Source organism: Callorhinchus milii, unplaced genomic scaffold (genome assembly GCF_018977255.1).
Source record: "Callorhinchus milii isolate IMCB2004 unplaced genomic scaffold, IMCB_Cmil_1.0 Scaffold4, whole genome shotgun sequence".
NCBI lineage: Eukaryota > Metazoa > Chordata > Chondrichthyes > Chimaeriformes > Callorhinchidae > Callorhinchus > Callorhinchus milii.
The window spans coordinates 78844584-78853151 of record NW_024704745.1 but is presented as its reverse complement, the minus strand read 5'-3'; the positions used below and the strand labels follow the sequence as shown (position 1 = coordinate 78853151).

Here is an 8568-nt window from a genome sequence, read left to right as displayed (position 1 = left end):
AAAGTGTAGTGACTGTGTATTTTGTGGGCGAAACACAGCAGCCAATTGTGCACAGCAGTGTCCCATAAAGAGTCGTGGATTGAGCGACACAAATTTTTTTTGGGGAGGGATTATTCCCGGAAAAGCAATCCGCTAATCGATTAACAACTGGGTTCCCACTTATTGCTGGGTATACAGAAGCGTGTGGAGTAAGGAAACTTGCCTAAGGTTTCGCCCTGCCCAGGAATCGAACCCAGGTCCTCTTGCTCGTAAGACAAGTGCTCTAACCACTGAGCTATAGGACTCCACAAATCATTCAGAAAGTCTCCAAAAAGGTCTAATTTCATCCATTTGAATTATCTGTTGCCTCCGATCCGGTCGGGTTTGGGGGGTGGGAGGTAGGTGGGGGGGGTGGGGGGGGTCTCAGGATCTCGAAGCGCAGAGCAGTAAAGATGTGAAGTGAAATGATTATTATACGTTTTATCAGAACCTAAACCTCAAGACAGCAGAACATGGCAGCTGCTACAATCTCCTCCTCGACATATGATACAGCCTCATCTTGGTTGGGGGGGGTTGGGGGAGAGAGACAATATGGACATTAGATGAATAATTCAACGCTGTTTAATTAAGGTTTTCAAACAACGTAATTGGCTCTGACCTAGTTAAAAACCACAATTTTCGCTCTAAGTATCAATTTCAAACCTCCCCTTTTCACCTTCCTTCCGACTATCACGTGTGCCCCCCCTCTACACCTATTGCTATGGGATTTGCAGTCAATCCCACACACGCTGTGTGTTTACATGGCGCTCCCATCAGATACACACCGGTGAGAGTTGGCTACTTTATTTGCTCCCCTTCTCATGATGCTAAATGGCAGGACAGTGGATGGCTGACTGACTCCCTTGGTGGATCACTTAATCAGTCCTTCCCTCCGGAAGGGCTCTGGGTTTTAGAATTCCCGCCTACGAGAGACACCATTAGCACAAGGGGAAGGTCTTCGCTTCAGATTCAGCCCAGACAGATGGGATAAGAATCTCCTCCCTGTTAAGGGGCCGAAAATGAAAAGAGCCACACTGTCTCAATCCTCGTCCCAATGGATGAAAAAGCCTTCCACACAAAACTGTCTTTAATTTAGTCCATGAGAGTGCTGATTCGGCACTCTCACTCTGACACGCTGAGTATGTGGCTCTTTTATCCCAGGACATGAAAATACCACTGTGTTTCGGGTTACAGGCTCAGTTAGCAACACTCTCGCCTCCAAGTCGGAAGGTTGTGAGTTCAAACCTGGCGTGAGGGCAGTCTAAGCAGTGCTGGGGGGTGTGTTGCATTTCGGGGATGCCGTCCTTTGGAATGAGACATTAAGCTGACGTCCCGTCTGCCTGTTCAGGTGACGTTAAATATCCCATGACTCTATTGGAAAAGAGAAGGGAATTTCTCTCTCCCGGTGTCCTGGCCAACAATCCCCCAAATAAAATTGGTCGCTCACTCCGTGGCTGTTTGTGTCGGACTTCGCTGTGTCCAAACTGGCTGCCGCGTTTCACCCACAAAATACACAGTCACTACGCTTTACATTATATCCTGTGAAGCGCTTTGAGACGTCTTGACAACACGATAAGGCGCAATATCAAACGCAGGGATTATTATTATCATTATTACTGGACACATATTTATCGTCATTGCCGTACTGCTCACTATCCCAGGCTAATACCTTGCTGGCGGAGCGTCGAGTTGTCGGAGGTGCTGTCCTTCGGGTGAAACGTTAAACAGAGGTCTGCTCAGGCCCACGTTAAATGTCCCGCGACACGAATCAAAAGCACTTTGCAACAATTCGACGAGATAGCTGATAAATAATAATAATCCTGACCTTTGATTGATTGCCTTTCACATTGAGACGACATCACAAAGAATTTTGAAGAGCTTTGAAGAATTTAGCGTCAAGTTCAGTGACTGTATTTCGTAGGCGAACACAGCAGCCAATTTGCAGGAATCTCCTGTAGACAGCCATGAGGTGTCAGCTTGGCTCGGTTGCTAGCGCTCTCGCCTCTGAGTCAGAAAGTTGCGGGTTCAAACCCCACTTCGGGACATTGAACTCACGTAATCGAGGCTGATGTTGGAGGTGCCGTCCTTCAGATGAGACATTAAACTGGGGACGTTAAAGATCCTGTGGCGCGATTCGAAAACAGAAGGCAGTTTCTGCCGGTGTCCTGGCAAACACTTTCCCAGATAAAAATGAATCATTCACTTCATTGCTAGTTGTGAGATATTGCTGTGCGCAAATTGGCTTTGAATTTGGCTCCAAATATGCAGGCAGTAGACTTCCCAGTAAAATCCTGTGAAGCGCTTTGAGACGTTTCGATGAGGTGATAAGATGCTGTTTCAAATGCAAGGAGTATTATCATCACTGGGTCTTGAATACACTTTCCTGGCCTTTTCCAGGGATCTCATCTGGGTTTGGTGAAAATCAAGGGAGTTTGTATCCATCATAATAATCCTTGCATTTGATACAGCGCCTTATCACGTCATTGGGACTTATCAAAGCGCTTCACAGGATAGCCTGTAAAGTGAATTGACTGTATATTTGTGGGCCAAACGCGGCAGCCAATTGCACACAGCAGCGTCCCACAGACAGTCGTGGATTGAGTGACCACATTTTTTTTAAAGGGATTATTACCTCGGGAAAGCGATCTGTCAATCGACTAACAACCAAACACTTACTGTCCATTCACCTCCTCTTAGCCCTAGAGCAACTTTTAACCACTTGTCTATCACTGGAGAATGTATTACAACAACAATAACTTGCATTTATATTAACCCTTTTAACACAAAGCAGCCCATCACTCAAATACATTCACTTCTACTCACCATCCCCCCCCCCCGGATTAGAATGTCTGAAACTTATCCCGTACTTACATAATTGAAGGCTTCCATCACTTCAAACACAGGCAGATCAAAGACAATTGAAATTAAATATTCATCAGCTCAGATGGAATTTGCATGAAGTCAAAATGTGGTAAATCCAATTCAGAGCGTGTTATTTGATCGATTTGTGTCACTCAGCGGTTAGCAGTACAAGTTAACTTTCCTGGCGAAATACGCATCATTGTGATTATAAGAGTCTAAGTGAAGTTCTGTGTAGGCGTCGAGTGTAATTTACAAAGAGGGGCAACTGATAGTTGGGAGGGAATTACAAGGCACCTATTCTCCATCAAAGAGTTTGGATCATTATATCCTTTGGGTGAGACGTTAAACCGAGGCCCCATCTGGGCCTGATCAGGTGGACGTTAAAGTTCCCATGGCACAATTCGAAAAGAGAACAGGGTTTTTCCTGATGTCCTGGACAACAATCTCCCCGCAACCCTCCTCCGCCCCATGCTCCCCTCGCGCGCCCCCACCCCCCCCCGTCCCATTAAAAATTGATAATTCGATTCATAGTTTTGTGTGGGACACTGATGTGGTGGACCATCGCTCAACGGAAATGCTGTGGGTAGGAAGATGGTGGCAATGCTCTTGCACACTTAATACTGAGCTGTGCTGCCCACCAGGAAGCTTGACCCTAGTGAGGACTCAAACCCGCACTGGTCTAGATGTTGAATGACCAACTAGTGACTCTCCTCCAGGATGGGATGGAGGGGTGGGGGGAGGGGGAATGAGGTATAAAGGGGTCTCCTTGGTGCTGACCGAAAAAGTTGCTACATTCACCCACAAAATACACAGTCACTATATTTTATAGAACAATCCTGCAAAGCGCTTTGAGGCATCCTCGCAGTATTTAAGGTGCTGTAACAAACGCAAGTTGTATGTATTTATTTATTTATTATAGCAAAATGCTCGACTGTGCCAGCTGGGCACCCGAGCTGACGGGTTGGGAGCTGAGGGGTTGGAAGGGGAAAGGTGACCGAAAGTGTGGTCAAAAAGGTGCGTTTTGGGACAGACCTTGAATGAAGGGGAGGGAGGTAGGGAGGAAGGTGAGTGACCAAGTTGATTCGGGGGATCTGTTGACACCGGGAGAGAGAAACTCCACCTGAACAGGCAGATGGGACCTCGGTTTAACATCTCATCCCAAAGGACAGCACCTCTGACAATGTAGCACTCGCCCAGCACCGTGTTGGAGTGTCAGCTTAAACATGATTCCAAGTCCCAACGTTGGGTTTGAACCCACAACCTTTCGTCTCGGAGGCAAGAGTTCGACCAACGGGCCAGGCTGACAGGCTGGGCAAGAGGGTGGCAGATGGAGTATAATGTGGGGAAGTGTGAAGCTGGGTAGAAAAAATAGAAAAGCAGATTATTTTCTAGAGGGGGAGAGACTAGATACAACAACAACAACAACAACAACAATTGTACAACAACAACAACAACAAATACAACAACACTATTGTAGATAGTGTTAGTAATCAGAGGGATTTAGGTTTCCTTGTACACCAATCACAGAAAGTTGGTTTGCGGGTACAGCAAGCAATTAGAAAGGCTAATAGCATGTTAGCGTTTATTGCAAAGGGTTAGAGTACAAGAGTAGGGAAGTCTTGCTGCAATTATTATCGAATAGCTTCCCAGGGTACTGCACTGAGAAGTGAAATTCTCAGTGTAAGTCGCTTTCGCTTTTATTTCTTCTAGGTCAGGAGTTGGTGAGACCGCACCTGGAATATTGTGTGCAGTGTTGGTCTCTTTATCTAAGGAAGGATATACTCGCCTGAGAGGGAGTGCAGTGTAGATTCACTGGGTTGGTCCATGGGATGAGGGGGTTGACCTACGAGGAGAAGTTGAGTGAACTAGGCCTATATTCTCTAGAATATAGATGAATTAGAAGTGATCTTATAGAAACCTATAAGATTCTTAAGGGTCTTGACAGGGTAGATGCCGTGAGACTGCTTCCCCTGGTTGGAGAATCTAACACTAGGGGTCATAATTTCAGGATTAAAGGTCAGCCTTTTAGAACTGAGTTGAGAAAACATTTCTTCACTCAGAGGGCAGTGATCTTATGGAATTCTCTACCCCAGAAGGCTGGGGAGGCTCAGCCATTGAACATATTCAAGACTGAGATCGATAGATTTTTAAAATATAAATGGATTAAGGGATATGGGGATAGAGCGGGTAAATGGAATTAGGTTAGAAGATCAGCCATGATCTTATTGAATGGCGGGACAGGCTTGAGGGGCCGAATGGCCTACTCCTGTTCCTATTTTTTATGTCCTTATGAAAAGTTCCAGAAAGTGGGGGCAGAATGGCTGAAAGCAGGGTTATTATAATTATCACAGCACAGGTCTGATTTTTAAATATTTAATTCCTCCTCATCTATTATAACTATTTTACGGTGCATTCAATGCTACACCACCAGCTGACTATTTAATGAGAGTTAACTGCATTTTTAATGCACTTTGATTGCTTAGCGCCGAGAGAGAGATATATATATATAGAGAGAGAGAGAGAGAGAGAGAGAGAGAGAGAGAAGGAAAAAGGAAGGCTTGTGTTTTCTAAAACCGCACGACTTTTGAAACTAATAATTTAAAAAAAAATTCTAACGTCGAAAAAAACAGTGGTAAATTAAATTATAATCTCCATACGATAGACAACGCAAAATGTTAGCATTCTTCCCACAGATTTTCTACCCACTCACGGTCATTATGATCGGTAGCTGCCATCAGAAAGATTAGACCCTGGAGAACTTAAATCTACTGGGAATATCTCTGGCTCTTGGTCAAAGCCACTCTCCTAAATGTTTGAATAAATCAATCAATAAAATCTCCACCAGATTTCCTAGCGAATCCCCAGGCCCAAAATTCCTCCCGGTCTTAGCCTCAAGATTATTGTCTGAAAAGTCAAACGACCCCAGAATTCCAGATAATAATAATAATAATAATAATCCTCGCATCTGATACAGCGCCTTATCACGTCTTTTTATGTTTGGAATGTCCGGGAAGGACATCTCGAATCGCTTCTCAGGGTGTAGTGACTGTGTGTTCCTCTTTCTGCATTTTCTGCATCATCTGCATTTTGCTGCAGGATTGTAATGCCACTCCAAAAGAAACAAATTGTACAAGCCGCAGGCTGCTCAAAGCCCCCACCTCTGCCCACCAGCCTCCCCCCATCTTTATCCATCATTAAATCCACCTGAAAACCTACGTCTTCGACCGCGCCTATGGTTACATCCTCCTTCTTCCTTGTGAGTGGCGGAGCACGATACTGAGCCAGTGGGAGGGGGAGGTGACCGTAAGCAAGGTCAAAGAGGAAGGTCTTCAGGCGTGAATTGAAGATGGGGCCAGAGGGGGCAAAGCGGAGGACAGAGGAAGAGCGTTCCAGAGTTTGGGGGGATAGTAGCCGAAAGCACGGCCACCGATGGCGGAGCAGAGGGAGTGAGGGACAAGCAGGAGACCGGAGCCAGCTGAGTGGAGGCAACGGGTAGTGGAGTGGGGAGTAAAGCTGGTCGGAGAGGTAGGGAGGTGCCAGGGTATGGAAGGATTCGAAGACGAATGTGAGGATCTTAAATGCAAGTTGTTCTTTTCATGTACAAGAGTCACTTCCTTTCCTATTGACACATCAATCAATAAATGTGGTCAAAACCACAGTTATTGCTATTCTCAGGGCCAAAAACCCACAACCTTCTGAGCCCAGTTTAATTGACTACTGACTTATAATAATAATCCTTGCAATTGACATAACCCCTTATCACGTCATCAAAACGTCTCAGAGTGCTTCGCGGGATGCAGCGTCAAGTGTAGTGACTGTGTATTCTGCAGATGAACGCGCCAGCCCAATTCGGATTACAGGAACGTCCCACAAATAACCACTGGATAAGTGGCACATTTTGGCCGTGCGTAAAATAGCTCGTCTACAGAACACACAGCGTCACCGTACTTGACAGCAGTTAGCTCTGAAGCATCTTGTGATGTACAAATGGGTAGCAGGCAAATTGCAGGGATTATCACTGTGACTTGAGGGCTGAGAGGGGCTGATGGCTGTTTTGCCTAACAATTATTCAAAAACGCAGCCTTTATAGACTAATAATGAACTGGGTCGAGCGACTTAGGTGTGATTGTGTCAACAACGGTGAATTAATTTGCAGAAGGATTGCCAGATTGAATGGGGGGATTAGGAGCAAGGCAACAATTTAGTGGTGGCAAACAGCTTGGGGCGACAATAGCGATGTGCCTGGCAGAAGGGAGATTTGCATACGGATTGTGGACCGTGAGCAGAAAAGGACTTCAGATCATTAACATATTTTTGGGGGCCTGGAAATAACATTGCCAACAAGTTGGACAATATTTAGTTGTTTAAAACGAAACGTCGCGAGAGAGAGATTCACACTTTTTTTTCAAACTCCAGTGTCCCAAGGCTAAGTGGTGGGTGAATTTCCAGCATCTGTGTGCAAGCAGAACAGTCAAACAGTTGGATTATTACAAGGATTATAATAATAGCTAATATTCCTCGCATTTGATATAGCTCTTTATGTCGTCAGCGAGATGTTTCAAAGCACCTCACAAGTTCCTACTGTTAAGTGGAGTGCAGTCCTGTAGTGTATTGGTTAGAGCACTCACCTTGTAAGCGAGAGGACCCAGGTTCAATTCCTGGCCAGAACGAAACCTTAGGTAGGTTTCCTTATTCCACACACACGCCTCTGTTTACCTAGCAGTAAGTAGGAACTGGTTATTAGTCAATCGGCAGATTGCTTTTCCGGGGGTAATAATCCCTTCACAAAAAATTATAATAATTTGGTCACTCAGTCTACGACTGTTTGTGGGACATTGCTGTGTGCAATTGGCTGCCGCGTTTCGTCCACAAAATACACAGTCAATTCACTTACAGTATAATATGTGAAGCGTTTTGAGATGTCTTAATGGCATGATAAGGCGTTATATCAAATGCAAGGATTATTATTATCATTAACATCTCACCTAAGGATGGAATTGTAAAAATCCCTTAGCCATGTGTCCGCCCGCATGTGTGTGTGTGTGTGGGGGGGGGTGTTTCTGTGCATGTGTGTGTGTCCGCGCAAGTGTGTGTTTGGGGGAGGGGGGAAATCTTTATTTTATTTTCCCCCTCAGCCCCCACGCCCTCGTCATGTAAATCCCAATTGTAAGGTGGATCAAGAGGATTAAAAAGACATTAAGTGACCAACCTGGAGATCCCCAAGGCAGATTTTCTCATTTCCCAACCCATTTCCCTCCCAAATGGGACCAAATCCTATGGTTGCAAAGTGCTGGACAAAGGGATGTGCTTTACCATGATAAAGGGAAAGAGCGACCAGCAAGTTCCCTATGCGTATCAGTGCGTATATCCTAGAGACTGCTCGGTTCATTTTCATTATTGCAACAAATCGCATTAAATATGGCCCTGACATTGTTATGTAAAATAGAGACCCAGCACAAACCTGTTCCGGGTCCCTATTTTACATACGGAGCTGAAATTGTTGGATTAATTATTTAAATCTTCAAAAAAAAATCATCTCTCTGCCACATCCTCAAAGCCTCTGCTCAGTGCCAGCAGCCCTGTGATCTGCATTAGTTTTGTTAATTAGAGCCGAAACGAGACTTTGATCTCTCCTCGAAAAGACGAGAGAGAAAGAAACAAAAAAAACAGAAAACTTCCTGTGTTATT

General features: G+C 45.1%; 1 non-coding gene across 1 annotated transcript; it reads right to left on the bottom strand.

Moving 5' to 3' along the window:
- Positions 1-210: 210 nt before the first annotated feature.
- trnav-uac lies at positions 211-284 on the bottom strand. The gene has a single exon. It is a non-coding gene; the product is annotated as a tRNA-Val (tRNA).
- Positions 285-8568: the final 8284 nt, after the last annotated feature.